Source organism: Panthera onca, chromosome E3 (genome assembly GCF_046562875.1).
Source record: "Panthera onca isolate mPanOnc1 chromosome E3, mPanOnc1 haplotype 2, whole genome shotgun sequence".
Classification (NCBI taxonomy): domain Eukaryota; kingdom Metazoa; phylum Chordata; class Mammalia; order Carnivora; family Felidae; genus Panthera; species Panthera onca.
The window spans coordinates 34467081-34486600 of record NC_138354.1 but is presented as its reverse complement, the minus strand read 5'-3'; the positions used below and the strand labels follow the sequence as shown (position 1 = coordinate 34486600).

The 19520-nt window shown below is 47.3% G+C and overlaps 1 protein-coding gene across 1 annotated transcript in view; it reads right to left on the bottom strand.

Annotated features, from left to right (window-relative positions):
- Positions 1-19520, bottom strand: part of USP7 (ubiquitin specific peptidase 7) — a 66522-nt gene that overhangs the window by 44304 nt on the left and 2698 nt on the right. The gene's annotated exons all lie outside the window — the stretch shown is intronic.

Genomic DNA, 19520 nt, shown 5'->3' with positions numbered 1-19520 from the left:
GGAGTGCAGGGGCTCGTGTGGTGTCAGAATCTTCCCAAACGGACCGTGGTGATGGTGCACAACTGTAAATACACTAAAAGCCACTGAGCTGCGTGCAGTGAATGAATGACCTACAGGGCGAATTAGAGCTCGATAAAGCTGGATGCAAAAGACAGAGACAAGATCTTAACAGAAACGGGCCATTCTGTGTGGGGACAAAACAGTTCCAGAAATCACAAAGGTCTCTGAGGCTACGCAGGGTCAGTGGCGTGCACAGTGAACTGAGCCACACCAGCTGGAGCGGAACTGTTCGGCTTCCTGCAGCAGTCCTCTAAAATGAATATGCAACATTTTGGTGTTTTAAATGTTCAGTGATCTACAAAACTGACTGATGTGTGAAGTCCGCTCTACATTCATGTAGGTTTAAGGAAAGTAAAACAGTCACGAGGGGAGATGCCCACCAAGAGACGAATCACCGAGTGGGTCACCAGGGTGTCCTTACACAATGAGTAAGGCTGTGTGTGTTACCTGGGACAGAAGACACACCACACGCTATGTGCACGTTTACTTCCACGGAATCAGGCGCTTTCTCCTTGCCTTCTGGCTTCCGTGTCATTTCAATGGTTCCGAGAATATGCACTACCTCATCCAAAAGTAAAAACACAAGAGGCGCGTGCACCACACACACACACACACACACACACACACACACACACACACACAGCAAAGCAAACCATGGTGCAAAAGGTACAACCCAAATACTTCCTAAGGCAGGACACCAGTCCAAGAGTCCTTAGAAAACACACCAGAGAAGGAAAAAGATGACACACTAGTTGCACACGTGGAGTCAGGAGGGAATGGAGTCCTGAAAGTTCTCTTTACACCGTGGCAAATGGCAGCATCTACTTAAATGTGTGGGTTTTCCTGAAGAACTGGTTACAAAGAAGGCAGTCTAGGGGCTGAGGATGAGTTCAGACACGGGGAGAGCAAACTCTTGATTGTGCTAATTAAAACTTTTTAAAAGCAGTCAAACACAACCAATTTCAAATGGGTTCATTTATTTGAATAAAACCACCAACAGCAACTTAAGAAGGGCACCTGGCTGGCTCAGTTGGTTGAGCATGCGACTCTTAATCTCGGGGTCATTAATTTAAGTCCCATGTTGAGTGCAGAGCAAATGTAAGAAATAATAATAAGTTAATAAGCAAAAAACAGCAACCTAGAACAGAAGACTAAATTGTTTGATTTCTTTTACACATTGATGCAGGCCGACCACCATTCACCACACCTTCTTCTCATCTTCCTTTTGAGGGGACCCATCAAGGCTATCAATAAACAGACAAATCCAAGACCTTTTAAAACACTAGTGGCCACAGAAATTGTTTGATTTCGGGGGTGGGGGGTGGAGGGTGGTGCCTGGTTGGCTCAGTTGGTTAAGGATCTGCCTCTTAATTTTGGCTCAGGTCATGATCTCATGGTTCATCACTTTGAGCCCCGCATGGGGCCTGCTTGGGATTCTCTGTGTCCCTCACTCTCTGTCCCTCCCCAGCTCTGTCTCTCTCTAAAAACTAAAAAAATAAATAAATTCGTGAGAGGAAGACTAGTTTCTCAGAGAATAACGAAGGAATTCTGGTTTTGTTTAAAAAGGTGGGGGGGGAAGGGGGACACTTCAGTCTACAAACCAGTGTAGACCTTGACCATCTGCTATGCACAAGAAACATCCCCTGGGAAAACTGGACTTCCAAGAGGTAAGATCATTAGAACCGGAGGCATACCATGTTCATGGACTGAAAGACTCCGACTCAAGATGTCAGTTTTCCACAAATCTGTCTTTGTATTTGAACACAATTTCAATCAAAATCCCAAAAGGATTTTTTTTATACTTACAGACAAGTAAAAAGTTTTCATGGAAAGATGAATACAGACAATAAAACCATTTTGGAAAGAACACAGTCTGAGAAATTACACCTGATTCGACTCACTCTAAAGCTTCAGTAATCAACACGACAAGCAAAGTAATCATAGTGTTGTATTAGCAAAGAGATGAGCACACAGATGCATGCAACTGGGGAGTCCAGAAACAGACCCCCACACAAATGTTACTATTTTTGAGAAAGTTGACCACGGAAAAGGGATAGTCTTTACAACAAATGGTAAAGGAACAACTGGACGTCCACAGGCTAAAACAAGGAACCTCAACCCCACACCTTACACAAAAATTAACTCATAATGGACCTTAGATACAATTATAAAATTTAACAATGTAAGGCTTTAAGAAGAAAACACACAGTGTGGGGCAAAGAATTCATAAAAGAACATTTCAACAAATAAGACTTCACTAAAACTAAGTTTTGCTCCAGAAAGATACCATTAAGAGAAAAGACAGCTACGGATTAGGAGAAAATGCATGTGCAAGTTGCCTCTCTGACAAAGGACTTGTGTCCCAAATACACAAAGAGCTCTCAACATTTGACTGGAGTAAAACAACCCCGTACTTGAACACACACTTCCAACAGGGTGTAGGGATGGCAAATAAACACGTGGAAAGTTGTTTGACCGTCAGCTCTTAGGTGTGTGCAAATTAAAACCACAGTGAGAGGGGCGCCTGGGTGGCTCAGTTGAGCGACGACCGACTTCGGCTCAGGTCATGATCTCGCAGTTTGTGAGTTCGAGCCCCGCATCAGGCTCTGTGCTGACAGCTCAGAGCCTGGAGCCTACTTCAGATTCTATGTTTCCCCCTCTCTCTACCCCTCCCCTGCTCACGCTCTGTGTCTCTCTGTCTCTCAATAATAAATAAACATTAAAAAAAAACATTAAAAAAAAAAAAAAACCACAGTGAGATACTACTGCCATTAGGATGACTAAAACCTAAAACACCGACAATATCAAGTGCCGACAAGGACGTGGGTCAGCTGGCTCTCTCGTACACTGGCATGGGATGCAGGATGGCAAGCAGTCTGGGTAAGAGCTTCTGTAAGGTTAAGCATACTGTGCCATATGGCCCAACAACTCTGCGTCTTACTCTAGACAAAGGAACACTCATGTCCACACGCAACCTGCCACTAATATTTAGAGTGTCTTCATTCATAACTGCCAAACATAACTGGAGGCAATGCAGATGTCCTGCAGTGGGAGGACGGATAAACAGTGGTACGTCCATGCACCGGAAGGAAGACTGCTCAGCAATAAAAAGAAATGAAGCGCTGACACACCGAACCCAGATGCTACACCCTGAAGAAAGAAGCCAGTCTAAAAAGTTACATGCTGTGCGATTCCATTTACATGAGATCTGCAAAATGACGAACCCGCAGGGGACGGAGGACACAACAGTGGTTGCCAGGGGTCCCATCAAGTGGAAGATGCGACGGCACAGGAAATACTTGAGGGGGGTCATGCAGTGAGTGAACTACTGTGCATGTTGATTGTGGCAGTGGTGACACAAATCTACACAGCTGTTAAATTCGCAGAATCCCCTCCCCAAGTCAATCTTACTTTACAGTAACTTAAAAAACCAAAAGGGAAAAAAATCACCTGCAGGGCAGAGAGAAGAAATAATTTACTGACTCTTTAAATACTCCCTTGATGTATGGTTTCAGATCTCTTAACTCTTAGGGAAGAGAGAAGTAAAAGATTTTATAGAAAAGATGGAGAGTCCAAACCTTCTTTGCCCCAAGACCTTCAGATGGTCTTCGACAAAGCAGTACACCATTGTTTGCATCAAAATTTATTCTTCTTGGGGGAGAGGGAGCTGCAGGTGGCAAGGAACCAGGGAAGCGGGAGGTCAGAACAGAAGTGAAAGAAAGTATCGACAGAAACACTGGTTTCCTAACACGCACAAACTATGCGCCAATAAACTGAAGCACGTTTAACAAGGTGTGCCGTTTTACGAGCAATGTTTAAATCCAGACTGATTTCCCCAAGAATTCCACACAAGCTCTGTTCCACACAAGCTACTGGAAACTGGAGGAAGTGGGGGAGGGAGATACAAACAATAAATATTAACAAGTGGAATGGTCGCCATTATGACTAGGAAGGAAAATAATCAAAATCACAAGTTGTTTTTGGCTTAAGCCCTCTCTCGTTGAACGCTCACGAAATCTGTTGTTGATCATAACAGCATCATCTTGTATACACCTTTAAGTAGGGGGAAAGCTGTTCTGGAGTCCACTCCCCAGTCAGGGTGCTTCCACATCGCGTGAGGGGCGGGGGGGGGGGGGGGGGGGGGCAGGGACACCCACTCCTGCCTGCTCCTGCCCCATGGCATTAGCTCATGCGCACACAGCGGCCACCCAGCCACCCTAGTTACCACCCAACCTTCTTCACCCACTCCGCCGAAAAGTATTAAGACTTTTCATACACAACAAAAAGCCACTGCCCTCTTTGTCTGGATGAGCTTCCTAGAACTCTAAGGACAACCCTGTTCCCAATTAGGTAACAGCAAGGCACAAGGGCATAAAACATGAATGGGTTATTTTATGCATTTACACTCAATGTTTTATTTATTTTTTTTAATGTTTATTTTTGAAATAGAGAGAGACAGAGCATGAGCGGGAGAGGGGCAGAGAGAGGGGGAGACACAGAATCCAAAGCAGGCTCCAGACTGTCAGCACACAGCCCAATGTGGGGCTTGAACCCATCAAGCGAGATCATGACCTGAGCAGAAGTCGGATGCTCAACTGACTGAGCCACCTGGGTGCCCCCCTCAATGTTTTGTTTTGTTTTTTTTTTTTAATCTTTTTAATGTTTATCCTTGAGAGAGAGAGAGAAACAGAGACAGAGTGTGAGCAGGGGAAGGGCAGAGAGGGAGACAGAATCTGAAGCAGGCTCCAGGCTCTGAGCTGTCAGCACAGAGTCCGACGCGGGGCTTAAAGTCATGAACCGCAAGATCACAACCCGAGCCGAAGTCGGACGCTTAACTGACTGAGCCACCCAGGCGCCCCTACGCTCAATGCTTTAAAATGCAGCTGCACAATGAAATGTGTCAACATTTACAAGACCTGGACAACTCAGTGAATCAATATTTTCCAAATGAGCACCGAATGGCATAGAACAGCTCCATTCAAAGTACAAGACAGAACAGTGAATTTTAATGTAACAGAAAAGCGATCTTCAGGGTTTCGAACTGGCACAGTGCAGTCAACTTTAAAAAGCTACCAAAGTTGGGTGTGGTACCAAAGAACTGCTACGACTATCTGAACAGGCTGTTAACCTACTGTCCCCTGTATTAACTAGACGCCTCTGTGAGCCTGGCTTTTCTGCTTCTGCCACAATACATGCAGCAAGTGACAGAAAGCAGAAGCTGAGAGAACAGAGAGAGCACAGAACCCAGCTGCCTTCTATTAAGCCAGACAATAAGGACATTTGTAAAAACGTAAAAATAATGCCATTGCTCATTGAATTTGGTTTGGGAAAATATTTATTTCCTGTAAAACATATGTTATTCGTGTTGCCACATAATGGTTTGTTATTCTTAAATGAGCAACGAAGACGGGCCATAGGTTTCGTTTCTAATATGGCAAATGATGACAGACACAACCCACCTACTTAAAGCTCTTGGGGGTTTTCATCTCTTTAAAAAGCGTAACAGGATCCTGACAGCAAAAACAGTTTGAGTCCAAAGACCAGACCGAGTGGGGGATGTGCGCTGTGCGGGGCTAGCGAAACTGGAATCACAAGCCCTACTCTGCAGAGCTCCCACCTGGGAGCCACCACGCCCGCAACCTGGAAGGCAAGGCGGCGGTCAAGGAGCCCACATTCCTTCATGCCTGGGGGTTTCTCGGCCTTCTGGGCCCTTCCGGAACGGCACCTGGAAGCGGCACCTGGAAGCGGTGAGAGGCCCACAGGGGTGTGGTTCCAGCTCGGCCTCACTCACCCTGCTTCCCATTCAACTCCCCTCAGACCCCACGCCCGGTGGACTCCAGCACCAGATCCCTTGTCACCAGATGGTCAGCGGCGCCCACAGCTGTGCATGGTAAAATCTAACCAACCCCTCATCTCCGCTGCTGCTCCGACCGACCCCTCAAATGACACCGAGAGCCCCACCCCGCGCCACCCGGTTCATTCATTTAGTAGTGAAGCACATACACAGCCACAGAAAGGTTTCAAGTCCCCTTAAAACATACTGAATAAGGGGCGCCTGGGCGGCTCAGTTAAGAGTCCAAATTCGGCTCAGGTCATGATCTCACGGTCTCTGAGTTCGAGTCCCACGTGGGATTCTGGGTCTCCCTCCTTTTCTGCCCCTCCCCACTCGTATTCTGTCTCTCTCGCTCGCTGGAAAATAACCAAACCCTAAAAGGAAAAAGAATTTTTTAACGTATCAAATAAAACCTACTGCAGATGACAGAATCATGGGAGCCCGCACATCCTCTTGCTCCAACAGAAATCACGGTGAGGTCCCATTCGATGGAGCACTGGCCCATCTACAACACGAAAGGCCTTGAAGATGAGATAGTCCGTGCAAGAAGCTGGACACAAAAGACCACACACAATGCAGGATCCCATTTATACCAAAGGCCCAGAAGGGGCAGATCTGAAAAAAAGGAGCCGGACGGCTGCCTAGGCTGTAGGGAGATGGGGAGTGTCCCTAATGAGTACAGGATTTCCTTTCGGAGTAATGAAAATGTTCGAAATTTGGGGGTGCCTGAGTGGCTACATCAGACGGGTGTCTAACTTTGGCTCAGGTCATGAGTTTGTGACTTCGAGCCCCACATTGGGCTCTGCGATGACAGCTCAGAGCCTGGAGGCTGCTTCAGATTCTGTGTCTCCTTCTCTCTCTGTACCTCCCCTGCGCACAACTCTGTCTCTTTCTCTCTCAAAAATAAAAAACATTAAAAAAAATTAAAAATCATGATGACTAGGGGCACCTGGGTGGCTCAATCGGTTAAGCATCTGACTTGGGCTCAGGTCATGATCTCGCGGTTTGTGAGTTCGAGTCAGGCTCTGTGCTGACAGCTCGGAGCCTGGAGCCTGCTTCAGATTCTGTGTCTCCCTCTCTCTCTGCCCCTCCCCTGCTAGTGCTCTGTCTCTCTCAAAAATAAACAAACATTAACATTTTTTTCAAATCATGGTGACTAACACGTTTTATCAAAAAGACTTACAAAAGGGCAGGTGCAAATCTAATCCTCTGTTAACTGTTACCAAAGCAGGTAAAATTAAGAGTTAGCAAATATTGTGGCGTGTTCCCATCTGACTGAAACTAAAATACAAAAATGCAGTGCATTTTTTGTACTACTGATTATTTGTACTACGTGGGAAAGAAACTGTGGATGGAGGCACAGCAAATGACCCAGACTCTTCCCTATTCCCCTGATCTCAAAGTCTGATGGGGAGAAAAGGAAAGAAACACCACGCAGTGTGTTAATTATACCACAAAGAACATATCGGGAAATACAAAGATGCCTCTATTTTCACCTACTGGAAGCCTTGCCTCTGGCTCTCACCTCAAATTCCCTGGAACTCAAACCCTAACCACCCAGCCAGCCCTCCTACCCCACTCTCCACACCACTGTACCAGACCTCACTGCTTCCCCCACAGCCAACGTAATCTTTCTCTTCACCTCCAGAGCCTTATCTCCTCACCTCTTGTGGCATTCATCACTTTGTATCCTGCACGAATTCTGTGCTCATGGGACCTATCTACATCCTGCTGACTTTCCTTAAGCAAAGACATCTTATCACCTCTTCATCTTTGAGAAACCACCCCTATCCCCAGTGCCTGAGCAGTGATTCCAAGATTACCAGCAAGTATGCACTATGATGAGCTGCTTTGGGGAACCTTCTTCCTAAGTAATGACAGAAGAAAATGCTCGGTTTCCCATTATTCTAGATGATCCTGTTCAAGGCAGTGTGCACTAGAGAGGCAGAGCTAAAATCCAGTCCACAGGTTGGGTCCAGAGCATCCCTGCCCATCAAATTTCTGTGCTAATGGAGATGCTCCATAGACAGCTGCGCTGTCCAATACCAAAGCCACGACCCACATGTGGTGGCTATGAAGCCCTCGAACGACAGCTCGTGAGACTAAGTAACTGAATGTTTAATTTTACTTAATTTTTATTAGCCTAAATCTACTCACTCAGTCATGAGTGAATACCGGCTACAACACTGGGCAATGTGAATCTAGAAACCATTCCATCCCTCAGAGCCTTGGTTTCTTCATCGGTAGAGCAGGGGCATGACAGACACTTTCTGCTCTAACGCACAATCATACGACCAAATGGCTTCTGATAACATACCGAAAATGAAAAGAGTACTTCAAGAAAACCAAGAGACCTTCAAATAATTGATCGGACCAGGGTGCCTGAGTGGCTCAGTCAGTTAAGCATCCAATTTCAGCTCAAGTCATGATCTCACGGCTCACGGGTTTGAGCCCTGCATCAGGCTCCCTGATGTCAGCCCAGAGCCTGGTCCCGCTTTGGATTCTGTGTCTCCGTCTCTCTCTGGCCCTTCCCTGATCGGGCTCTGTCTCTCTCTCTCTCAAAAACAAATAAACATTAAGAAACAATTTTAAAAAATGATTGGACCTCCCAGACTTTAGCCTCTACTACAAAGCTGTCATCATCAAGACAGCATGGTATTGGCATAAAAACAGACACATAGACCAATGGAATAGAATAGAAACCCCAGAACTAGACCCACAAACGTATGGCCAACTCATCTTTGACAAAGCAGGAAAGAACATCCAATGGAAAAAAGACAGTCTCTTTAACAAATGGTGCTGGGAGAACTGGACAGCAACATGCAGAAGGTTGAAACTAGACCACTTTCTCACACCATTCACAAAAATAAACTCAAAATGGATAAAGGACCTGAATGTGAGACAGGAAACCATCAAAACCTTAGAGGAGAAAGCAGGAAAAGACCTCTCTGACCTCAGCCGTAGCAATCTCTTACTCGGCACATCCCCAAAGGCAAGGGAATTAAAAGCAAAAGTGAATTACTGGGACCTCATGAAGATAAAAAGCTTCTGCACAGCAAAGGAAACAACCAACAAAACTAAAAGGCAACCAACGGAATGGGAAAAGATATTTGCAAATGACACATCGGACAAAGGGCTAGTATCCAAAATCTATAAAGAGCTCATCAAACTCCACACCCGAAAAACAAATAACCCAGTGAAGAAATGGGCAGAAAACATGAATAGACACTTCTCTAAAGAAGACATCCGGATGGCCAACAGGCACATGAAAAGATGTTCAACGTCGCTCCTCATCAGGGAAATACAAATCAAAACCACACTCAGATACCACCTCACGCCAGTCAGAGTGGCCAAAATGAAGAAATCAGGAGACTATAGATGCTGGAGAGGATGTGGAGAAACAGGAACCCTCTTGCACTGTTGGTGGGAATGCAAATTGGTGCAGCCGCTCTGGAAAGCAGTGTGGAGGTTCCTCAGAAAATTAAAAATAGACCTACCCTATGACCCAGCAATAGCACTGCTAGGAATTTATCCAAGGGATACAGGAGTACTGATGCATAGGGGCACCTGTACCCCAATGTTTATAGCGGCACTCTCAACAATAGCCAAATTATGGAAAGAGCCTAAATGTCCATCAACTGATGAATGGATAAAGAAATTGTGGTTTATATACACAATGGAATACTACGTGGCAATGAGAAAAAATGAAATATGGCCTTTTGTAGCAACGTGGATGGAACTGGAGAGTGTGATGCTAAGTGAAATAAGCCATACAGAGAAAGACAGATACCATATGGTTTCACTCTTATGTGGATCCTGAGAAACATAACAGAAACCCATGGGGGAGGGGAAGGAAAAAAAAAAAAAGAGGTTAGAGTGGGAGAGAGCCAAAGCATAAGAGACTGTTAAAAACTGAGAACAAACTGAGGGTTGATGGGGGGTGGGAGGGAGGGCAGGGTGGGTGATGGGTATTGAGGAGGGCACCTTTTGGGATGAGCACTGGGTGTTGTATGGAAACCAATTTGACAGTAAATTTCATATATTAAAAAATAAAAAAAAATAAAAAATAAAAAAATAAAAAATAAATAAAAAATAAAAAAAAAATAAATAAAAAATGATTGGACCTAACTTCATCAAAATAGAAATTAGATTTTATTTTTTTTTTTAATTTTTTTTTTCAACTTTTTTTTTTTTTTCAACTTTTTTTTTTTTTTTTTGGGACAGAGAGAGACAGAGCATGAACGGGGGAGGGGCAGAGAGAGGGAGACACAGAATCGGAAACAGGCTCCAGGCTCCGAGCCATCAGCCCAGATGCCTGACGCGGGGCTCGAACTCACAGACCGCGAGATCGTGACCTGGCTGAAGTCGGACGCTTAACCGACTGCGCCACCCAGGCGCCCCAAAATAGAAATTAGATTTTAAATAAGAGCCTCTGATTTCCAAGGAACTACTGACCCTAAAACGTTTAGATCTGCAGTGCTAGTTCTCCCCTTCCCCATATACACTCCAAGGTAATTAACAACGAAGTGAATCGTCCTGAAGACTTAAAGGGGCAGGAACCGTGCTTTTCACATCACCCCACGGCAATGGAGCGGAGCTAGCAACCAAGAGGACCACCAGCGCCCACCTATGGTTGGTGGGAGCGCACGGCTGTGTCCAAGATGCAAAGACTTGCATGAAGCCATGTTAGGGTTTCTTAAAACTATTCTATAGACGTTGACTGCTGCAATCACTTTCCAAACTAAACATGCTTCCCAAAGCCTACAAATTGTGTGTGTGTCTGTGTGTGTGTGTCTTTTTTTTTCTCCCGTCGCATTCCCTGTCAGGGGAAGAGGGCTCCCCCCCAAAAAAAATATTCAATATATGCCATAAAAGCAATGCCACACGGCTAGGTGGTGGCTATGAGGCAAGGAGGATGGCCTCTTAGGTCACCCTGTTTCTTTCAGCACCCACCTGGTTAAGGAATCTGGGTCTCTGGGATGCCTGGGTGGCTCAGCCACTGAGTGTCCAACCGGCTCAGGTCACCATCTCACAGTTTGTGAGTTTGAGCCCCACATTGGGCTTGCTGCTGTCAGCGCAGACTCCTCTTCTGATCCCTCTGTCTCCCTCTCTCTGCCCCTCCCCGTCTCTCTGCTGGCACTATCTCAAAAATAAACAAACATTAAAGGGGGGGGGGGGGCGCCTGGGTGGCTCAATTGGTTGAGCACCTGACTTCGGCTCAGGTCATGATCTCACGGTTTGTGGGTTCAAGCCCTGCGTCGGGCTCTGTGCTGACAGCTCAGAGCCTGGAGCCTGCTTCGGATTCTGTGTCCCTCTCTCTCTGCCCCTTTCCCACCCATGCTCTGTCTCTGTCTCAAAAATAAATAAAAACATTAAAAAAAAATTTTTTTTAAACTTAACAAAAAAATACTAAACAAAAAAAAGGAAAAGGAATCTGGGGCTCTGGTACCCAGCTCCACAGAATCAGAAACTCTGAAATGCAGTATGTTTACGTCCTGAGCCCCTGCTAATAAACCTTCTCAACTTTTCACCTCTCCATATATGCAGAGTCCCAAATGGTTTGCTTTAGGGATGATCCATTTCAGCTAGGGATCTCAGTATGTAACAGTTACTGAATACCCGACTCAGTTACTTCAATTCTATTCTCGCAAGGAGGGAGGCACCTGCCCTGAAAGCACATAATATTCTGCTCTGTATGTTCTTGACCCACACATCCACTTGCTGAGCTGTACACGTGACCCCAACCACTTCTGGCAGTGAGCTACTTTCTATATTCAAAGCGTGTGGTGAACCACACAAAAACGCTCAACCAGGAAGACAGACTGCAGCACACCATTCAGGGTTGGCGAGGGAAGGAACGCGGGAGAAGGCAGCAGAGGTGTTTCAGCTAAGAAGCAGTAACCACGTCTTTCACGACCCACGGGGTCTACTGGGTTTGACGAATCACCATCGGCTGTGAGGCCAGACTGCACGGGTTCAAATCCCATTACTGACCCTGAGTAACTCGGTGTCTTGTTCTGCTTTGCTATGAAGCAGGGATGATGATACAGCCATCTCGGAGAGCCCGCACATCACGTGGCCCAGAACAGAGTGAGGGGTCCTCAGTGAGGGTGGGCAGCCTCGCACTCATCAAGCTTCACCAAAGCCCCCTACAGGTTCAAGGCCAGCTACAAATATCGGGCACACACCTGCTCCTCACCCACCTCCCTGGACCGCTATGACTTTCAGATGGCTGCTGGAACTTATTACTATAAACTTAGTGGCCTAAACAACACACCCTTATTCTTTGCTCTGGAGATTAGAAGTCTGAACACTGGGCTCCTTGGGCTGAAATCAAGGTGTCAGCAGGGCTGTGTAGCTTCCGCAGGCTCCAAAGGAGAAATCTATTTTCTTTCTTTTTCTTTCTTCCCTCTTTCTTTCTTAAAGTTTATTCATTTTTCAGAGACAGAGCATGAAGGGGTGAGAGGGGCAGAGAGAGAGGGAGACACAGAATCTGAAGCAGGCGCCAGGCTCCGAGCTGTCAGCAAAGAGCCCGATGCAGGGCTTGAACCCACGGACTGGGAGATCATGACCTGGGCCGAAGTCAGATGCTTAACCTACTGAGCCACCCAGGTACCCCGAGAAATCTATTTTCTTGCCTTTTCCAGCTTCTAGAGACCTCCCCATTCCTTGGCTCCCCTTTCCATCCTCAGAGCCAACAAGGCCTTCCCACCCCACACCACCCACACGGCAACCTCAGGACCCTTAGGATTACACCAGGCCCACCTGGGCAGCACTGGATACTCTCCCCATGAGGGACACTTACCTTTGCAACGTAAGGCAATACAGTTGCTGGCTCTGGGGATTAGGACAGGGACATCTGTGGGGGCCATTATTCCACCTACCACAGACCCTAAACCACGGACACAGACACACAGGTCCCGATCCGACCAACCCTGTTGTGCTATTCGACATCTGCCTCCGACCACTCCAGCGCAGCGCCCCCTTCTCAAAACCGGTCATGTGCCCCCCTCAGGAAAGCCTCTGCTGACTCACCCTTCCCAGGGGAGCCAGTCCCGTCCCTACTATGTGGCGGGCCACCTCCTGTCCACCACCCCTTCGGAGCCCTTCACGGAGGCCCTCCCATGCACATGTGCACCTGGCACCTGAACTCCGGCCCTCCGTAGGCAGGACATGTCTGGTACACAGGAGCCCCGCTAACCAGGCTCTGTGAGAACCACAACAGATCACCTCTGCTGCTGCGAGAATGCAAGCCTCCATTCCTGGTCCCTCTGGAAGCCAGACAAGAAGACCAAGAGGACAGGGCTAAAAACGAGAAGCCCTGCACAGGGTCGGCGAACAGGTGCCCCTCTGTGCACCTAACCACAATGAAGATCGAATGTAGGAACTTTCCAGTGATGTGACTTTCCCGCAACACCCAAGCAGGGGCCTGTCACACGGGACCACATTACACCCTGCGAGACTTCAGAGTTCATTTGTTAACTGCAACCCCAAAGTAGATATGATCCGCAATCCACTTCTTTGAACAAAAGAGAACTTAGCTCTGAGCTTATAAGATACAGCTGAAGCTGTCCACAGAGAAATTCTAGAAAATCACTTTAAAAATCTCCCCCATTCTCGGTGTACCTCTCTAGCACTGAATTCGCAGGAGTATTAGCAAAACAGAAACACTAGGGATAAACATCACCCCCCATGAGCAGCAGAAGCGAGATCATTTGTTACTTTAAGAACTACACATGGAGGCTCTCGACGTGGGGGTTTCGACTTCACACAAAGTCGGGTTTGGTTACCAGAGCGGACCGACGGGCAGTTACCAGTGTAATAGGGTCTCTCTATACTCATGGTCTAGACACACACTTTCAATGAACACAAACGGTTTCTGTAATTTTCTTTCTTAGGATGTATGTTTGTTCTAATCACTGATTTCAACAGTTAACTGTACATTTGTTGAATTAATAATAAACTTGGGCTCGTATTTTGTAGGTTTACTTGTATTTCACTTACATCGTTTGTTGGCACTGTATTTCTACAAAATACAGTCTAGAATGTCCACAGTGGACTAGAAATTAAAGAAAAAACCTGGTTCTTCACCACAAATAACTGGAGAAGCTAGCTCTATAGGGTTTGCCCAAGAATTATTTTATTCATTTTAACTGAGCTCTCCCAGAACACTTCCCAACATTCAATGTGATACCAATGCTTCCAGAAACACCACCAGCCAAGGATCCAACCAGATCATTTAGGCCAGCACCGGCCACTAACACTTTCTGCCGTTGCCAGAAGTACCCTGTACCTGCACTGTCCAACATGGTGGCCACCAGCCACGTGTGGTTATTCATCACTTGAAATGTGGCTAGTAAAAACATTTTTTAATATGGCAAGTCAGTTAAGGAATAGGATTAATTTAAATTTTTTTAATTTTTTAATATTTACTTTTGAGAGAGGCAGAGCATGAGTGGAGGAGGGGCAGAGAGAGAGAGGGAGACACAGAATCCAAAGCAGGCTCCAGTCTCCACGCTGTCAGTACAGAGTCTGATGGGGGGCTCGAAACCACAAACTTCGAGATCATGATCTGAGGCAAAGTCAGACAACTCAACCAACTGAGCCACCCAGGTGCCCCTAATTTTTTTAACGTAAACTCTACACCCAACAACGGGCTAGAACTCATGACCCCCAGATCAAGAGTTGCATGCTCCATCAAATGTACCAACCAGGCGCCCCAATTTTATTTTAAACCTAAAATTGCAGGGCTGGTGGCCACTGTAATGCACTGCACGGGTCCTTATACCCATGTGGCATCTCCTCCCCCCCGCCCCCATATGAAAACAAGTGGATTTCTGGAGAAAGATGGGCCTAAGAAGGAACCTGATCTCAGTTTGTTCTCATCAGAACCAGGAGGAGACCTGGAGTGCTTCGGAGAAATGAGGAATCCTGGCTAGGACAGCACCCCACTCCAGTCCAACCCAGGACAAGCAACCCCTCAGCCACTACCGTTCCCAGTCTCGAGTGGGAGAGTCAGCCCAAAGGCTGGGGCTCACAAAGGGGCCACAGCAACCCACGCCCCCACCAGCTGCTTCTGAGGGCATTCTGCGAGTCAGGCTTTTCCACCCGATTTGTGCATCCTCTTAATCCTTACACACTCAGCATAGAAGAGAGAAAGGCTGAGAATCTTTGGGGACAATTCTTGTAAATGTCCATGATGGAGACAAAACAGCACTATGGACTGAGGAATGTTTTTAACCACTTCACATACAGTTTCTTTGACTGAATAATGTCTCCTCCATGGTGATCTAAACCACCGAATGCAAGAAGCAGGCACTTCAAAATCATCCACCCAACACTAAGAGAAGCTAGGCTGCATAACCACACCGACAGTTAAGAACTGTTACACGCACTCGTTTTAAGACAGCCACTGCACAGGGTCAATTAAGAGCCTTGAAACAGAACCTATTCCCGAAAGTCGCATTGATGAAACATACTTCCAACTCCAGGTACGGGGCCCATAAGTCCTTTTATAAGGGACCCCGCAGTGATGGGGTTTGCTCAGCCAACACATTAGAGCCACTGGACAGGGTCTCCCCCGGAAAATCCCCCATCAACTCCTTCTGAAAGTACTATGAATCGGGTGGCAGGAGGGGTGGCCAAGAGAAGTTTTAGTTCCACCCAGACACCTGTGGCTACACCCTGGAGCGTATCACACTCTACAAGACAGGCCACTCTCGTAAACTCACACCAGAGGCCAGTTTAGCAACTTACTGTGAGAGCAAGGCCTTCCCCAGGTGGATATGCTGAGGGCTGGCACACGATACAAGAGTCCTACCAGTATCAGGATGTCAGGAAAACCAATTTAGTCACTGGCACGGAATCAAAACCGGAGGACCTAGGCTTTGAATATTCTATGCCAGGCAGGAGAATCACACAGAACCGCTGTGGTCACACAAGGGAACCTCCTCCTCCCTAGCTTTCAGACTCTCAATGACCCCCTCCCCCACACCCGACCAAAAAAAAAAAAGGATCGACCTGAGCCACCCTGAGACTCTGACCACTCACGTGGCAAACGGTGGACTAGAGCTCCCTCAGGCAGGTAACCTGTTCTCTTCCAAAGGACACGGGCCCCCCTGGGCATGTGTGTCCACATTAGCAGCGGTGACCTGCGCAGTCTCCACACCTCCAGGCTGGCCTAAGAACTGAGCTGGCGACAAGCAGCACAGGAGCCAGGTAGGGCCCACCGGGCGGGGCGAGGAGCACCGTGCTCCGTTACCCCCAGAGGCCTTCCAACCCCAGCTCTTGCCACCCCAACAACACGCCGTGCCACCACTTCTCAGGGTGCAGCCCTCGAGCTCTCCCTCCCCCATCTCCTGCTCGACTCCCACTTAGCCCCGTCGTCCCCATGTTCTGGAAGCATTCAGCTCTTGCCCAGGTCCATGTATTTCCTGACTCTCTCATTACCCCCATTCCCAACTTCCAAGTTCTAATTCACCAACCCTCAGAAGTAGGCCTGCTTCTCTTCAAGAGAATTTCAACACGTCTGACTTCTCATTAGCCAAGGCATGTGTTAACTTACTAGAAAAATGGCATAACTGACTTTCCTGCCTACGCGTGACACTTAAAATCCTGCTTCCTCCAACTTTCTTAAGTCCAAGTAAGTTCAGGACAAGTTCACGAAGCAGGTGACATTGAACAGTCAACTCTGTCACGGTACGTGTCAAGAAGTGCCTCGTTACAACTCTTTGTCTCCAGAGTAAGATCCCTTTGCCTTGGAAATCAAACAAAAAGACTCAGGCTACATACTACTCATCCAAAAAACCAAAAGAGTAACAAAACCAAATTTTAAAATACTCAGAAGAAACAGTCAGTAATTTATATAGACCCGTCAACACCCTGGTCTGGAAAACAGAAATGAGCTCCTCCTTCCAAAAGGATCAAAAATGCCATCTGAAGCAACTTACGTTAAAAGCAATAAAACTGAATTAGCAGCTATCAAAGCAACATCAGTTTATGGCTTCGGCTTTCTCTTTCACACACCACCTTGCCAGCCAGCCGCCTCCTGTTGTACCGTTTAGCCTTAGAATTGCTTTTTCCTGCATGAATATCCCCCACGAGTACATTGAACAACAAAACAACAAAAAAAAGAACAGGAGACGGTCACCTTCCACACTAACAAGCCAACACTGAGGAAGAGAGGGGTATGCGAGGGACAACCACGGTCTACGGGACTCCAGTGCAAGCCAAACAGCCGTGGCAACCAGAAAGGTTTAGGGAGAAGGTGGCATGGGAACAGGTTTTGAACCCCTGTCCTGGGGTATCCATCCTGTGTGCATTCCCAAAAGAGAAGCCATCGGTGTCTATGCAAGGCCCCAAAGCCGGGGCTGCCCCCCAGGAAGCACCAGCCTGTGTGTGTTCGGACCCCAAAGCACAAAGAAGGCCAAGGCCAATCCTGAGGACTCTGATGGCCTACACGGGACTGTGTGACTCCCCACATACAGCACACCTGCGCCCCCCTAAAGCAGGGCGGTGAAGGGGCCAAGCGGTCCTGCGGGCAGTCTACTTTCAAAGAGCTGCACGAGCCGTGTGAGGTTCGGGAGGGATGGAAGCAGACACCAGCAAGAAGGCTATTGCAAAGTCCCAGCATGAGGCAACAGGGGCCTCATTTAGGGTGGTGGCTGAAACCAAAGGGCTTGGTAACAGGATGTGGGGATCCAGAGAGAAGAATTCAAGGCCAACTCCCGAAGTGTGGAGACTGGGTGACCTGATTCTCAACCTCAAATCATCATTACATGCTCTAAAACTTTTCCCAGAACAGGAATACTCTTTATCACAGGGCCACTGAGCTGAGCACACTTCAGTGCCCGTGTGTCAGCGCCCCAAGTCCACTCGTGTCCTCTGTCATCCACAGATGTTTCTTAAAATATTATACCATTAACCTTAAGTACCTCTTTAGGCATCTCAAGCCCAGAATTCCATAATGCTGCTTAGATTGAGGCTGGTCCTGTTTTCTTCCTAGTCCACACTAGGACATAATCACCGTAGGACATTTCTGCACACCACGGAAAATCACAACCTGCCCTACCTGTGTATGCCATGCTCTGGTCCTAAGTCGATCGCTTCCTCCCGTGCAAGGCTCCACTGTCCCAGGAACCCCACGAATTGAACATCCACACTCCCAGTTCTCTGCACAGTACTTTACAAGAGCTCTGTGCTCTTGTCACACAATTAAATGGCAAAGTCCACACTCAAACTCAGGTCTGGCCCAAAGCCTGTGCTCAAGCCACCATACTGCCGCACCACGAGGAGCTGGAACTCAGCGGCCCCTTTCTCCCTTTCCACCAAGCTGACTGCAAAAAAATAAAAATAAAAATAAAAATAAAAATCAAGGAGGAAGGTACTCACTTTCTTCCCATATTTGCTGTTAGCAAGCTTTTATTTGTTCCCAGATCATCAAAATCAGCAGCCTGAGAAAATCGAGAGGGTTGATGCCTGTGGGGAGTAACTTCCAATCCTACCAAAACCTGCCAGGCTCAGAGTCAGACATTTCCAGGTTTGGCCTAATTTTTTTCTGTATTTCTTCTGGGTTCTCTAAGTTGACTTTCATCTTGTAGCTTCGCGGTTGTTTTACCAACCAAGGCTAACGCGAGAGAAAAATAGGGATTCCCGTGATTTTTGTCTTGTTACAGGGCTATCTGAAAAGGCAACTTGCATTTTAGACAGAATAAAATGTGCCCGGTTTGGTTTATCTGGGTGCGTGTGTGCAAGGAAACTCCCTTTCACTCCCAAACCTGCCTTAGCACAAGGGTAACTCGAAACTCCACCTCCCCACGAAAGTTTGAAAGAAAAAGAAATCCACCAGTGCTGCCTCTTCCCAACCAAAAACACTGAAGTCAATGATCAATTCTTTGCAAACTGCAGATGACTCACTGATTTGCTCCCAGCTTGGTGTCCCAACGGCAGTGGTCTGAGTGTTGTACCGAGGTCAAACAAAACTGTCTGTCCCCAACAGTCTAAGAGATCACACTCTGCAACGGAGACTGCTCACAGGGGCCGAAGAAGCAGGGAACAAACATCAGGGTATTTACATTTGTGCTGGCCCGTCTATGCAGCAGAAGCAAGGGCCTTGGGAAAACTTCCTGTTGACTGGACAGGGCACAGCACTGACCAGATGATCACCGCTCCAAGTACTCAGAGGGCAGAGGCCTGCGCAAGTCGCTCCTTCAGGCCCTCGGCCCGCACCTCCTCTGAGTTAGACAAGGAATAAACTGCTAAGTGAATTCCTTCCTGGCCAGACCGAATAACACCACCGCCACCGCGTGTGCCTCCCCACTTGAAACGTGTGATCAACTGCTTCGGGACCTAGAGGAGGCATGGGGTCCGACCCCATGAACTGCCGTCCTGTCCCTCGTCTCTTCCCTCTCTGCCCTTCACCCTTTCTAACTTTCGCAACTGCTCAGAACAAGTCATTTTTAAAATAACGAAGCGTGAGCATTGTTATTCTACAGCAGATACGCAAGGACCGAGCAAAGTTCCGTCAAAAGCAAATGCAATCCCAGAGAAGTGGAGTGAGAAAGAGAGCAAACTAACACTGACCTACTGATAGGAAAGAACAACCGACCTAACCAGTCTCCCAAGCTCC